At 54.7% G+C, this 14,702-nt stretch overlaps 1 long non-coding RNA gene across 1 annotated transcript in view; it reads right to left on the bottom strand.

The window, feature by feature from the left end:
- Positions 1–14,702, bottom strand: part of LOC138288469 (uncharacterized) — an 86,655-nt gene that overhangs the window by 57,952 nt on the left and 14,001 nt on the right. The window lies entirely within an intron of this gene.

Here is a 14,702-nt window from a genome sequence, read left to right as displayed (position 1 = left end):
AGAGAAGAACAAGGTGGGGCAGTTCCTAAAATCAGACAAGATGGGTCCACCAAGACTATTTGAAGGTATTGGGTGCCTGTGGAGTTGTCTGCACACAGGAGCGAAACAGAAGGGGCACTGTCAAGTGGTTGAACAATCAACACCCACCCACCTTGGCAAACTCTTCTGGTGCAATGGTTCGCTGTTAGTGCTTGTGAAGGGTGAGCAGGGGCCAGACCCCTTGCAAGGTTGTGCAAGACAATTGCCCGCTTAGTCCATGTCTTTATATGGTTTTGAAATTGAGCAAACTAGGTTATCCCTAAGTGTCAAGTACACATAGAATCTTCAAAATATTTGGGATGTAAATTGCACAAACAAAATTTACAAATTAAAAAATTTAATTAGTGTTTCTTTAACATATGGCACTGTTTTCGTCTTCATACACAATTAGATCTCAGATTGAACTGGGAACCAGTTACCTTTTGATACCTAGTGATTAATATCTACCATTCTTACACTGATTTCCAAGATGAAAATCTCGGCAGAGCGAACGGTTCCTCCAAGCCCAGTTTGCTTTTTGGTCTTCTCTTTCTGTAGAGGCCATGTGGCACTAGCGAAGATGGTGTGCTACCCCAATGATAGTATTATTTTGCAAACCTTCCCCTGCTCGTCCTTCATTCCTTCTTCAGACAGGCCACACATCTGATTTGGTCGCTGCGGCGCCATCGGGAGCTCTTTCCACTCTAAAGGCACCGACCCAAGGACCACCCTCAGAGGATCCCTCGTCTACCGTCCTCCCGGACCTCGCGCCTCTTTCAGCGACGCCATCGCCGACTTCATCTCCCCGCACGCCCTCGCCTCACCGGACTACATCCTCCTAGGCGACCTCAACTTCCATCTGGAACAAAACAACGACCCCAACACCACCACCCTGCTCGACAACCTCGCCAACCTCGGCCTCAAACAACTGGTGAACACCGCCACCCACATCGCCGGACACACGCTCGACCCTATCTTCTCCGCCAGCAAACACGTCTTCTTCAGCCACACCTCTGCCCTACACTGGACCGACCACAGCTGCGTCCACTTCACATTCCAACGCGAGACCTCCCACCTCCGCACTCAACCCACCCCTCGTCGACAGTGGAACAAGATCCCTGAAGAGCAACTCTTCTCCGCTCTCGCCGCCAACCAACCCACCCTCACCACCGACCCCAACGACGCAGCTCTCAACCTCACAAACTGGATCTCCAACTGCGCTGACAACCTTGCTCCCCTCAAACGCACGCATCGACAGACCAACACCAAAAAACCTCTCTGGTTCTCTGACACCCTCAAAGAATCAAAGAAAACTTGTCGTGCCCTTGAGAAGGCCTGGCGCAAGGACCACACCGCGGACAACATGACCGCCCTCAAGAACGCTACACGCGAACACCACCACCTGATCCGCACTGCCAAAAGGAACTTTTTCACCGACAGACTAGACAAAAACAGCCACAACAGCAGAGAACTCTTCAGCATCGTCAAAGAGTTCTCCAACCCCAGCGCCAGCGCCAACACCGTCACGCCCTCACAGGATTTGTGCGAATCCCTCGCCACTTTCTTCCATCGCAAGATCAGCGACCTCCACGACAGCTTCGGACACCAGACCCAACCATACACCACTGAACCCGCTTCCCCGGACATCACCCTCAACAACTGGACCCACATCAACACGGAAGAAACCAAATCCATCATGAACTCTATCCACTCCGGCGCCCCTTCGGACCCCTGCCCGCACTTCATCTTTAACAAAGCCGACGACATCATCGCCCCGCACCTCCAGACCGTCATCAACTCTTCTTTTTCTTCTGCTACCTTCCCCGAATGCTGGAAGCACGCTGAAGTCAACGCCCTACTAAAGAAACCTACGGCTGACCCAAGCGACCTGAAAAACTTCCGCCCCATCTCTCTTCTACCTTTCCCAGCCAAGGTAATAGAAAAGACCGTCAACAAACAGCTGACCACCTTCCTGGAAGACAACAACCTGCTCGACCCTTCACAAACCGGATTCCGAACCAACCACAGCACGGAAACCGCCCTCATCTCAGTCACAGACGACATCAGAACCCTGATGGACAACGGTGAAACAGTCGCCCTCATTCTCCTCGACCTCTCGGCTGCCTTTGACACCGTCTGTCACCGCACCCTAATCACCCGCCTACGCTCCACCGGGATCCAAGGCCAGGCCCTGGACTGGATCGCCTCCTTCCTCGCTAACCGCTCCCAAAGAGTTTACCTCCCTCCGTTTCGCTCAGAACCCACCAAGATCATCTGCGGCGTACCTCAAGGCTCATCGCTCAGCCCGACACTCTTCAATGTCTACATGAGCCCCCTCGCCGACATCGTACGCAAGCACGACATCATCATCACCTCCTACGCCGACGACACCCAACTTGTACTCTCCCTCACCAAGGACCCCGCCAGCGCCAAGACCAACCTACAAGAGGGTATGAAGGACGTCGCAGATTGGATGAGGCTCAGCCGCCTAAAGCTGAACTCTGAAAAAACGGAAGTCCTCATCCTCGGCAACACCCCGTCCGCCTGGGACGACTCCTGGTGGCCCACGGCCCTCGGCACCGCACCGACCCCCGCAGACCACGCCCGCAACCTCGGCTTCATCTTGGACCCTCTTCTCACCATGACCAAGCAAGTCAACGCCGTGTCCTCCGCCTGCTTCCTCACTCTCCGCATGCTCCGCAAGATCTTCCGCTGGATCCCCGCCGACACCAGAAAAACCGTGACCCACGCCCTTGTCACGAGTCGCCTGGACTACGGCAACACCCTCTACGCCGGGACCACCGCCAAACTCCAAAACCGCCTGCAACGCATCCAAAACGCCTCGGCCCGCCTCATCCTCGACGTACCCCGCAACAGCCACATCTCCGCACACCTGAGACACCTGCATTGGCTCCCAGTCAGCAAAAGGATCACCTTCCGTCTTCTCACCCACGCACACAAAGCCCTCCACAGCAAGGGACCGGAATACCTCAACAGACGCCTCAGCTTCTACGTCCCCACCCGCCCCCTCCGCTCCTCTGGCCTCGCACTTGCTGCCGTCCCTCGCACCCGCCGCTCCACGGCGGGTGGGAGATCTTTCTCCTTCCTGGCGGCCAAGACCTGGAACTCCCTCCCCACCAGCCTCAGGACCACCCAGGACCACTCCGCTTTCCGGAGACTCCTAAAGACTTGGCTGTTCGAGCAGCGATAACCCCCCCTTTCCCCCCTAGCGCCTTGAGACCCGCACGGGTGAGTAGCGCGCTTTATAAATGTTAATGATTTGATTTGATTTGATTTGATTTGACTGCGGGTGGATTAGATCTTCTGGACTTAGAATGCTTTTATTCAGCTGCAGATGTCCAATGGTTGGCTCACTGGCTTTCTGCCCACCTCCCTGCATGAGATGGGGTTTACCAGTAAAGACTTTTAAGGAAGGCTTAAAGCATTGCTCATCGTTTCCTACTGACCATTCTATCAATTACCATCCGGGGTTATCATGCATGGCTTTCTCTTGCCTTGCCAGAACCTGTAAACTCACTGACACAAAGAAACCCTATGCTCCTGCACTACCTTTGCTAAGCCTTCCCACTCACACAGGATGGCTGTGCTCAGAGCAACTCCATCAGTGGCATGTTGCGGGTGTCTTAAAATTGGGGACTTTGTTTCTAAACAGTGAGCTATTAAATTTCCAAACCTTTGTGGCACACTACCATCTTCCCCCCAGTCAACTCCTTACTTACAACCACCTTAAATAATCATTAAATGCCCTATTTCATGTATGCTATTTAGCACTAACCCTACAAGAGGTGTGTCAGAAGCTCTGTACCATAGGAAATGGTGGCAAACTGATAGAATGGGTGTACAGACCTATCCTGCAACATGGAAACCACTCCAGGTCTTCTTGTCATACTACCTGGGTGATTGATGTAGCCAAACCTCTGCAATATATGGACTAAAATACTGGACTTTCCCCACAAAGTATCCCACAGCTGTGCATTCAAAGAACAAAGTCAAATGTCAGGCTCTGTCTTCGGTGGGAACTTAGGTGGTCATTACAACCCTGGCGGATGGTGTTAAAGCTGCGGAAATACCGCAAACAGGCCGGCGGACAAAAAAAGGGAATTACGACCCTGGCGGTAACCGCCAACAAAGACAGACACTTTAACACACCACCTGCCACGGCGGTACAGACAAACAGCGTGGCGGTCACCGCCAACAGACAGGCGGGAGACAATGTAACGCCCATACTATCACAACACACCAATCCGCCACCTTTTCCGGGGCGGATTCACCGTGGATAAAAACACAGCGGAAACAGCCTTTGCTATGGGAAAACGCTCACCTGAACACACTCCACGAAGAACGACGACTCCATGGAGCCGTAACTCCAAATCCTACCTGCCCTTGTCTTTCTGCTCCTCTACGAACAACAGCGACGTGGGCGCAGAACATACCGGTGAGTACTGCATCTACGACACAGGGGAGGGGGGAGGCAAAAGTTAGGGGGACACCCACCAAACACCCCCACCCCCACCCTCGCATTAGACAACATACACACCAATGCAGTCAAAAATATCACATGAACAACCCACAATTCCCCCGGAAGAATGCAAAGACAAAGCGAGATCCGTTCAAACATTGTAATGTGCCAATATACATGTCATATAAAAATATACTGAATCATATCTTGAAATCTGTCATAATTATATATACAATACAAGAAGTAGTGCATATATGTACACAACAATGTCCGTGCACCAACAGTCCAAAAATGCATGGGCGAGGCCCACAATAGATACCTGACCAAAATCCGAGAGAACACTGCCGGGGCATCAGATAGAAACACTACAGGCACCTCAGGGGGAAGGGAAGGGGGGGCACCTCAGCCGGATGAATGCAAAGCCAGATCCACGACGGGGCTCCATGCCCATTGATGTATCCTGGGACGTGCAAAGCCACAGTCTCACAAGTCTTTACAGTGGGTGGTTTGCCCACTGTACCATCCTGGGGAGTGCAAAGCCACAGTCTCACAAGTCTTTACAGTGGGTGGTTTGCCCACTGTACCATCCTGGGGAGTGCAAAGCCACATTATCGCAAGTAGATGCAGTTCTCAACTGGTACTGGGTGGGACTGGTGGCCAGACTGGATGAGTCTCCCCGTGAAAGTTCCTGTCCTGTCACTGTCCCAGCTGCACATGGGATAAGGATGCCTGATGTGGCGGCCTATTCATACCCACACGGTGTTTGCCCTGTTCAGCGGTCTTCACCATGGCGGTCTTGGCCTTGTTCAGCGGTGCTTTGCCATGGCTGGCTATGGACTGTTCAGCGGTCATCACCATGGCGGTCTTGGCCTTGTTCAGCAGTGCTTTGCCATGGCTGGCTATGGACTGTTCAGCGGTCTTCACCATGGCGGTCTTGGCCTTGTTCAGCAGTGCTTTGCCATGGCGGTCTATGGACTGTTCAGCGGTGCTTAGCCATGGCAGTCTTTGCCCTGTTCAGCGGTCTTCACCATGGCGGTCTTGGCCTTGTTCAGCGGTGCTTTGCCATGGTGGTCTATGGACTGTTCAGCGGTGCTTAGCCATGGCAGTATTTGCCCTGTTCAGCGGTCTTCACCATGGCGGTCTTGGCCTTGTTCAGCGGTGCTTTGCCATGGTGGTCTATGGACTGTTCAGCGGTGCTTAGCCATGGCAGTATTTGCCCTGTTCAGCGGTCTTCACCATGGCGGTCTTGGCCTTGTTCAGCGGTGCTTTGCCATGGCGGTCTTTGGACTGTTCAGCGGTCTTCCCCATGGCGGTCATGGCCTTGTTCAGCAGTGCTTTGCCATGGCGGTCTATGGACTGTTCAGCGGTGCCCTGACATGGCGGTTCAGATACTGACATTGGTGTGTGGCATGACAAACTCAACACTGGACATTGGGGTGTGGCATGACGAACTCCACACTGGACATTGGGGTTTGGCATGACGAACTCCACACTGGACATTGGGGTGTGGCATGACGAACTCCACACTGGACTTTGGGGTGTGGCATGACGAGCTCCACACTGGACATTGGGGTGTGGCATGACGAACTCCACACTGGACATTGGGGTGTGGCATGACGAACTCCACACTGGACATTGGGGTGTGGCATGACGTTCCATCATCGCCCAGCGGGGCTGTGGGATCCTGGTCCCTCCTGAGCACTGACTCCGGCGGTGGTCTCCTGACCAGTGTCGATACTTGGGCCCTCCTGGGCACTGACTCTGGCGGTGGTCTCCTGACCAGTAACGATACTTGGGCCCTCCTGGGCACTGACTCTGGCGGTGGTCTCCTGACCAGTAACGATACTTGGGCCCTCCTGGGCACTGACTCTGGCGGTGGTCTCCTGACCAGTAACAATACTTGGGCCCTCCTGGGCACTGACTCTGGCGGTGGTCTCCTGACCAGTAACGACGGTGCTGGCGGTTGTGTCTGGACCGCCGGAAATGATGGCGCACTTCTCCGCCGTGACACTCACAACAGGCTGGGCAGACTGCCTCGGGACCTTCCCCACCTTCTTTGGAGTTACAGCTGACTCACCAATCGCCTTCGATCCCATTTCAGTTGTTGTCCCACCAGGAGTCTTGACACGGTCTCGTCGTCCACTCTCCAATTTCAGAGCCTTCACAGGGGGTGGGCTGACAGTGCCTTGGCTCCGGGTCCTACTGCCTGCCCTGGTGGACGGTGCACTCCAAAAACCTGGAACACGCACCACTGGCACTGGAGGCTTTTTGGCTGAGGCGCTACGACAGGACTGATGAACTGGAGGGGGGGAACAGGTCAATTTGACAGAGGGACAGTTTCTGACAGACACTGGGATGGGTAGCTGGAGGGGGTCTGGGAGTGGAGGTAGAGGAGGTGATTGTAGGAGGTGACACTGGGAGAGGACACAGGGGACGTGTAAATGGGAGTGGAGGTGGTGAGTCCAGGTGAGCGGCTTGTGGTGCTGGGTGTTCTGGTGCGAGTCCTAGTGCCTGTAGATGTGGTGCATGCAGGTGTGTGTGTAGATGACACTGGGAGGGAGGAGGGAGCAGAGGAGGAGGGGGACACAGTGGAGACAGTGGATGTTGCTGTGTCTGTATGGGTGTGATGCTTGTGTGAGTGCCTGTGGTGTGTGTGGTGCCTATGTTTGCTTGAGCTACTTTTGGGTGTTGACTTGTGTGCCTGCTGGTCTGATGGTGTACTTGGGATGGGCTGGGGTACAGGGGATTGGGTCTGGGTGGAGGAAGTTGGAGGGGGGAGGCTGGACACAGGGACAATGGCTGCCATCAGTGCTGAGGCCAGAGACTGCAGGGTTCGCTGAAGGACAGCCTGACCAGAATGAATGCCTTCCAGGAATGCATTACCGTGTTTCAACTCTCGTTCTACACCCTGGATGGCATTCACAATGGTAGACTGTCCAACAGTGAGTGACCTGAGGAGGTCAATGGCCTCCTCACTGAGGGCAGCAGGGGTGACTGGGGCAGGGCCTGAGGTGCCTGGGGCGAAGGTGATGCCCACCCTCCTGGGTGAGCGGGCATGGGACACACGCTGAGGGGCTGCTGGGAGGGCGGGGCTGGTAGGGGAGGTGGCGGCTGTTCCTGTAGAAGTGGGGCACACAGATGGTGCCGCCACCACAGGGGAGCTCACATCGGCGGACGAGTCCGTGTCGCTGGTTGGTGATCCGGTGGCCGACGTGAAGCTCCCCTCGCCCTCCGTCCCACTGGTGAATTCAGAGTCTGTGGTGTGGCCCTCCATGGCCATGTGGGATGCAGCTCCCTCGTGCTCCGGTGCCACTGTACCTCCGCCTGTTGATGCTGATGTACAAAAGGACAGGGAGAGCAGGAAAAGGGGGGAGACAGAAGAAAGAGAGTTTTAGTGCATGGCATACCGCTACCGTTGGCGGACAAGACAGACGCAGCAGCCCCATGCATTACCCCGTGCTCCTGCCCTCTGCACATGCTATTTCTGGGATATGGCCTACATGGCAATGGTAGTAATCTGCCCACATGGATGGCAAAGGGGCAACTATACATCAACTTGCCTCTGTTCTGAGCTGGGGTAGAGTGCCACATGGCCTACATAACGGAGGGGCCTTGCCTACCTAACTCGCCGTGGCCTAGGGACACCCACAGCCCACCACCTCCACCCAGACACCTCCACTGCACGCAAAGTCCACAGAATGAGGTTGTACTCAACCCCTTGTGTCTGCTGTGATGTCCTTAAGCACCCATCCAACTCCGGGTAGGCCACCGCCAGGATCCGGAACATCAGGGGGGTCATGGTGCGACGGGCACCCCTCCCACGTTGAGAGGCCATCCCCAGCTGAGCCTCCGCCGTCTTCTTGCTGCAGCGGTGAATGTCCTCCCATCTCTTACGGCAGTGGGTGCCCCGTCTCTGGTGGGCTCCCAGGGTCCGGACTTCCTTGGCGATGGCACGCCAAATGTTCCTCTTCTGGTGGGCGCTGACCTACATGACATGCACAAGGAAAGAGGAACAGTCATTACCTACTGCACCGTCAATGTGAGTGGCCCCCTCCCAACTCTATCCCTGTGGCCCATTCATCCCCATGCATAACTGTTCTATGTACTCTGCCCCCTTCGCTCTTCCACCCAACCCTCTCCACCCAGGCCTAGCCTATACAACGTGCTCCCTCAGTACTAACCTGTTGGTCTGGAGGACCGTAGAGTAGCGTGTACAGGGGGAGGACCCCATCCACAAGTTTCTCCAACTCCTGTGCAGTGAAGGCAGGGGCCCTTTCCCCAGACGCAGCAGCCATCATCGCTTCCAGACCGAGGTCACAGCAGCACTAGCAGTGTACGTCCTCTCCTGTCGAAGGTCAGGTATCTAGTGATTCAACAGATAGAAAATGGTGGTGACGTCCGCGGCGGTGATGTCCGCGGCGGGGCGCATCATCACCGCCAGCGCACCTGTTCATTGGCTCCTGGGACCCATAGGGTCCAATGTTAACCAATGCAGCATTGCGCCGCGGGCTACGACCGCCTACTGCGACGGTGTCCAACGCCAGCGCAGTTACCCCACAATTCCATTGTCCCAGTTTAGAGGTCAGGCAGCCGCCATTTCAGGGGCCCACATGGCTTCAATTACTACTGCGTCACACATACCAAGGCCTACACTCAAAACCTTTCCCGGATGGGTTAATTGTCTGTTGTAGTCTTGTGTGTGACTGTGGGTACATACCTGGAGGAATGCTGACAGTTTCTTCGCTGTTGTCCTTCTTAGGCACCGTCAGTTGGGGCATATTGGAAGATGGCGGAATCCGCCGGTGTACCGACCGCTGGTGGACCTGTTGACAATGGAAGAGCGACATGTCATCGTCACCTACCGGTTTGACCGTGCCACAATCCAGGAACTATGTACCCAGTTGAGCCAGACCTGATGTCACCAATCCGCCATCCGACTGGAATCCCCCCTGACGTGCAGGTGCTGTCAGTGCTCCATTTCCTTGCAAGTGGGTCTTTTCAGACAACAGTGGCCATGGCATCAGGGATGTCCCAGCCTATGTTTTCCAACGTGTTGTCCAGAGTGTTGTCTGCCCTGCTGAAACACGTAAGGAGATACATTATTTTCCCTGAGGTGGAGGATTTGCCTACAGTGAAAGGTGACTTCTATGCCCTTGGACATATCCCCAATGTCATAGGTGCCATTGATGGGACCCATGTAGCTCTGGTCCCCCCCGCAGGAGTGAACAGGTGTACAGGAACAGGAAGAGTTATCATTCTATGAATGTCCAGATGGTCTGTTTGGCAGACCAGTACATCTCGCAGGTAAATGCTATGTTCCCTGGCTCTGTGCATGACGCCTACATCCTGCGGAATAGCAGCATCCCTGATATGATGGGTGAACTCCAGAGGCACCTTGTATGGCTATTGGGGGACTCTGGTTACCCCAACCTGTCCTGGCTATTGACCCCAGTGAGGAATCCCAGGACCAGGGCAGAGGAACGGTACAATGAGGCCCATGGGCGGACTAGGAGGGTGATCGAACGCACCTTCGGCCTCCTGAAGGCCAGGTTCAGGTGCCTCCATATGACAGGTGGATCCCTATTCTACTCACCGAAGAATGTGTGCGACCTCATCATCGCCTGCTCCATGCTCCATAATTTGGCATTGCGACGCCAGGTGCCTTTTCTGCAGGAGGATGATCCAGATGACGGTGTTGTAGCAGCGGTGGAGCCTGTGGAGCCTGTGGACAGTGATGAGGATGAAGCTGATGAAGAAGAAAACGACAACAGGGAGTCAGTCATACAGCAATATTTTCAGTGAGACACAGGTGAGTACATTTTCATGTTTAACATAATATTAACTTTCACATGTCTACCTCTATCCTGTACCTACATTTCACTCACTATTTGTTAACTGAGTTGTCCCCTTCCATTTCAGTTTCACTAATGTGGTAACCTACGTGTCAACAGCTTGCACCCTTGAAAGGCTTGTGATGTGTGACATTGGTATGTTGGCCTTCCAATGGGTAACCATTTTTGACACTGTAATTGACAATACAAAGTTCAAAATCATTGACTGACTCCAGTTTTATTAGTGTTTCAAGGGTGTTTATTTAAGTGCATAACAATGAAGGGGGGTTGTGAAATGGGGATGGGTTATGGTGGAAGAATGTCCATGGCAGAGTCCAGTCTATTAGTCTCACAGGTACATTGCACATCTGGCCATTGGAAGTGGAGCTGGGGCAGTTCCGATTTGGACAGGGTAACAAAGTGGGTCAGTGGGAGGACGATCAGGCTGGTCTTATTTCCTGGCGGGGTTCTTGCCATCTTGCTCTGTCCAGTTCCTGGATTTTAGGGACCTCTTTCGTGGTGGTTGTCCATCTGCAGGGGGTGGGGTGCTGGTGTGTTGGTCCTGTGGCGGGGCGTCCTGTCCACTAGCGCCGGCGGAGGTGGTGGGCATTTCATCGTCCATGCTAGTGTCAGGGGCCCCTTGGAGTGCCACGGTGTCCCTCAAGGTCTTTTGAATGTCCGTCAGCACCCCTACAATGGTGCCCAGGGCGGAGCCGATGGTCCTGAGCTCCTCCCTGAACCCCAAATACTGTTCCTCCTGCAGACGCAGGGTCACCTGCAACTTGCCCAGTACCGTTGCCATCGTCTCCTGGGAGTGGTGGTATGCTCCCATGATGGAGGAGAGGGCCTCATGGAGAGTAGGTTCCCTTGGCCTGTCCTCCCTCTGTCGCACAGCAGCCCTCCCAGTTCCCCTGTGTTCCTGTGCCTCCGTCCCCTGGACCGTGTGCCCACTACCACTGACCCCAGGTCCCTGTTGTTGTTGGGGTGTTGGGTTAGCCTGGGTGCCCTGTAGTGGTGGACACACCGCTGAATGACCTGTCCTGGGTAGGGAGGTTTGGGCCCGCTGGGTGGGTGCTGTGCTGGTGTTCCCAGAGGGTGGAAGTTCGGTGTTAGGCTGTGGCTGGGCAAGGGGAACCGACTGTCCTGAGGCCCACGATGGTCCGGGCTGGTCATCAAGATCCAGTGGGGCAGAGCTGCTGTCATCACTGTGGGCCTCTTCTGGGGGTGGAGTGGTGTTGTCTGGACCCTCTGGTGTGGTGACGTTCCTTCGGGTTCCTGCGGGGTTATGAGTACATGATTATTGCATGTGTGTGTTTCATGGTGTGCAATGTTTGGTTGTGCGTGTACCCCAGTGCAGGCATTCCTGTGTGGGGGCTTGTGTGCTGATGGTTGGGGGGTGTTGTGGGTCTGTGCAGTGGGCATGCTTTAGTGATGGGTATCCATGCTTAGTTATGTCATGCAGGTCTTGGGGTTGGGATGGGTGGTTGGTGTCATGGGTAGATTAGTGAGGCTTTGGGGTGATAGGGGAGGGTGTGAGGGTGGGGGTGTGTGATAGCATGCAGGTAGTGTGGGGGATATGATAGTTAAGATTTGACTTACCAGTGTCCGTTCCTCCAACGACTCCTGCGAGGCCCTCAGGATGCAAGATGGACAAGACTTGCTCCTCCCATGTTGTTAGTTGTGGGGGAGGAGGTGGGGGTCCGCCGCCAGTCCGCTCTACCGCGATGTGGTGCCAGGATACCGTGGAACGCACCTTCCCCCGTAGGTCGTTCCACCTCTTCCTGATGTCCTCCCTATTTCTTGGGTGCTGTCCCACAGCGTTGACCCTGTCGACTATTCTTTGCCATAGCTCCATCTTCCTGGCTATGGATGTGTGCTGTACCTGTGAGCCAAATAGCTGTGGCTCTACCCGGATGATTTCCTCCACCATGACCCTGAGCTCCTCCTCAGAGAAGCGGGGGTGTCTTTGGCGTGACATGGGGTGGTGTGTGTGAGGTGTTGGGTGGTGTATGTGTTGATGAGTGTGGTGAGTGTAGTGGTATGTGGTGTTTTGTGCGTGGGTGTTGTGTGGGTGATGGTGTAGTGTGCCTCTGTGTGATGGGGTTCTCTATTCTGTGCTGTCTCTCTCTGGCTGTGGGAAAATGGGTTATTGGTAAGGGCAGGTAGGTACCTACACCTAGCAACAAGCCACTAACCTCCACTTAGGTCCAGTTAGGTCTCAGTAAATTAACCCCAGCTCAACCCTTGGTAGCTTGGCAACGAGCGTCAAGGCTTAACTTAGGAGACAGTGTGTAAAGCATTCAAATATTACAAAACAGTAATTAAATAAAACACAGGAAACAGTTTAAAAATCCAAAACCAATTTATAAAAATAGTTTATATTTTTATCTTTAAAATGACACAAAAACGAATAAAATCGGATAAAGGGAACCGGAGATATGAATTTTTAAAGAATTATTATTTTTCTAGCGCTTAGAAACAAAAAGCGCCAATCGGGTCATCTGGTTGCACCTCGACCGGGGCAAAGTCAAAGTTTCAGGCCGACCGCGATGGAGCCCTGCTCGGCTACAGGTCGCGGGAGGCCTCGGTTAAAAGTTTACCTTCACACTTAGGCGGTCATTCTGACCCTGGCGGTCAAAGACCGCCAGGGCGGAGGACCGCGGGAGCACCGCCGACTGGCCGGCGGTGCTCCAATGGGGATTCCGACCGCGGCGGTAAAGCCGCGGTCGGACCGGCAACACTGGCGGGCTCCCGCCAGTGTACCGCCGCCCCATTGAATCCTCCAAGGCGGCGCAGCTTGCTGCGCCGCCGAGGGGATTCCGACCCCCCCTACCGCCATCCAGATCCCGGCGGTCCGACCGCCGGGATCCGGATGGCGGTAGGGGGGGTCGCGGGGCCCCTGGGGGCCCCTGCAGTGCCCATGCCACTGGCATGGGCATTGCAGGGGCCCCCATAAGAGGGCCCCTAAATGTATTTCACTGTCTGCTGCGCAGACAGTGAAATACGCGACGGGTGCAACTGCACCCGTCGCACAGCTTCCACTCCGCAGGCTCGATTCCGAGCCGGCTTCATCGTGGAAGCCTCTTTCCCGCTGGGCTGGCGGGCGGCCTGAAGGCGACCGCCCGCCAGCCCAGCGGGAAAGTCAGAATTACCGCCGCGGTCTTTCGACCGCGGAACGGTAACCTGACGGCGGGACTTTGGCGGGCGGCCTCCGCCGCCCGCCAAGGTCAGAATGAGGGCCTTAGTCTTTATTTTGAAGATTTTCTTCAGCGGGATGAACCTGCCAGTCCTATCCGACCTCCTGGAGCCCTTCTCCGGATACGCGATGCTGGAATCCTCTGTGGAGATTTTTACCTTCGGACTTAGTTGTTTTTTCGAGGTGAAAATCCTTTGACCGGGGTAAACCTGGATCTTGATCCGACGTCCATGGAGCCCTTCTCGGATACGATGGCTGGGAGGTCCCGGTCAACTTTTTACCTTCGGACTTAGTCTCTTTTTCGGAGATTTTTCTTTACCGGGACGAACCAGCAAATCAGGCTGGGTCGCGGTTGAGGCAAGCCGGCTAGAGTTGCCGCGGCGGGTCGGTCCCTCTATGGAGCTTTTTTACAAAAATTCTCCAAACTTCTCCAAACTTCTGGGGCTTCACCCAGATGTCCTTTTAAGGTTCTTTTGGGGTCCACAGCTCACCCCAAGGGTCCAGAAGTTCTGAGATGGTCCTTGGGGGGTGCGGACTACAACTCCCTGAATGCACCTGGCGCAAACTCCTTTTTGGCCACTGGGCAGTGGTCAGCTGGTCGCTTTCTTCAGGAGTTGGTGCAGGGGACTCTGGTTAGCAATTTTTCACCTGTAGCAAACAGGGAGTCCCTCCTTGAACCAGTTGAAGCCAGGCAAAGTCCTTCTTGTGGTGAAGCCCAAGTGTGCAGCTGGTGCAGTCCTTCTGAGTGCATGTTCCAGGTGCAGGCCAGGGTCCAGCAGGGCAGTCCTTCTTCTCCTTTAGTTCTTCCTTGTTGGAATCTGATGGGGATCTGATCTGTGGGTGCAGGTCTGCCAGTTTTATCCTTGCTCCTGGGTGAAAAGCAGGGGGGTCCTGGTTCTCCAAACAGGTGCAGGGTCCTTCCCCCTGCGATGACCACTTCCTGGGAAGTGTGGCAAAAATCCATCCCAGAGGGCAACATTCTCTAAAAATCCAACATGGCTGAATCTCATTTGTGGAGGTTACATCTGGCTGAGCCCACCCACTGGTGTGGCTAAAAATCATAAACACACCCCTCTCCTGCCCTCTCCTAATCTAATCAAGGGGGCACCTAGTTGTCTGGGGTTGCAGGATGTGGGGGTGTTGCTGGTTGCTCCAAATGTCCTTCTCTGCCTTTGAT

Source organism: Pleurodeles waltl, chromosome 4_1 (assembly GCF_031143425.1).
Source record: "Pleurodeles waltl isolate 20211129_DDA chromosome 4_1, aPleWal1.hap1.20221129, whole genome shotgun sequence".
Taxonomy (NCBI): domain Eukaryota; kingdom Metazoa; phylum Chordata; class Amphibia; order Caudata; family Salamandridae; genus Pleurodeles; species Pleurodeles waltl.
Note: the sequence above shows the minus strand (reverse complement) of the source record. Positions and strands in the feature narration are given on the sequence as shown.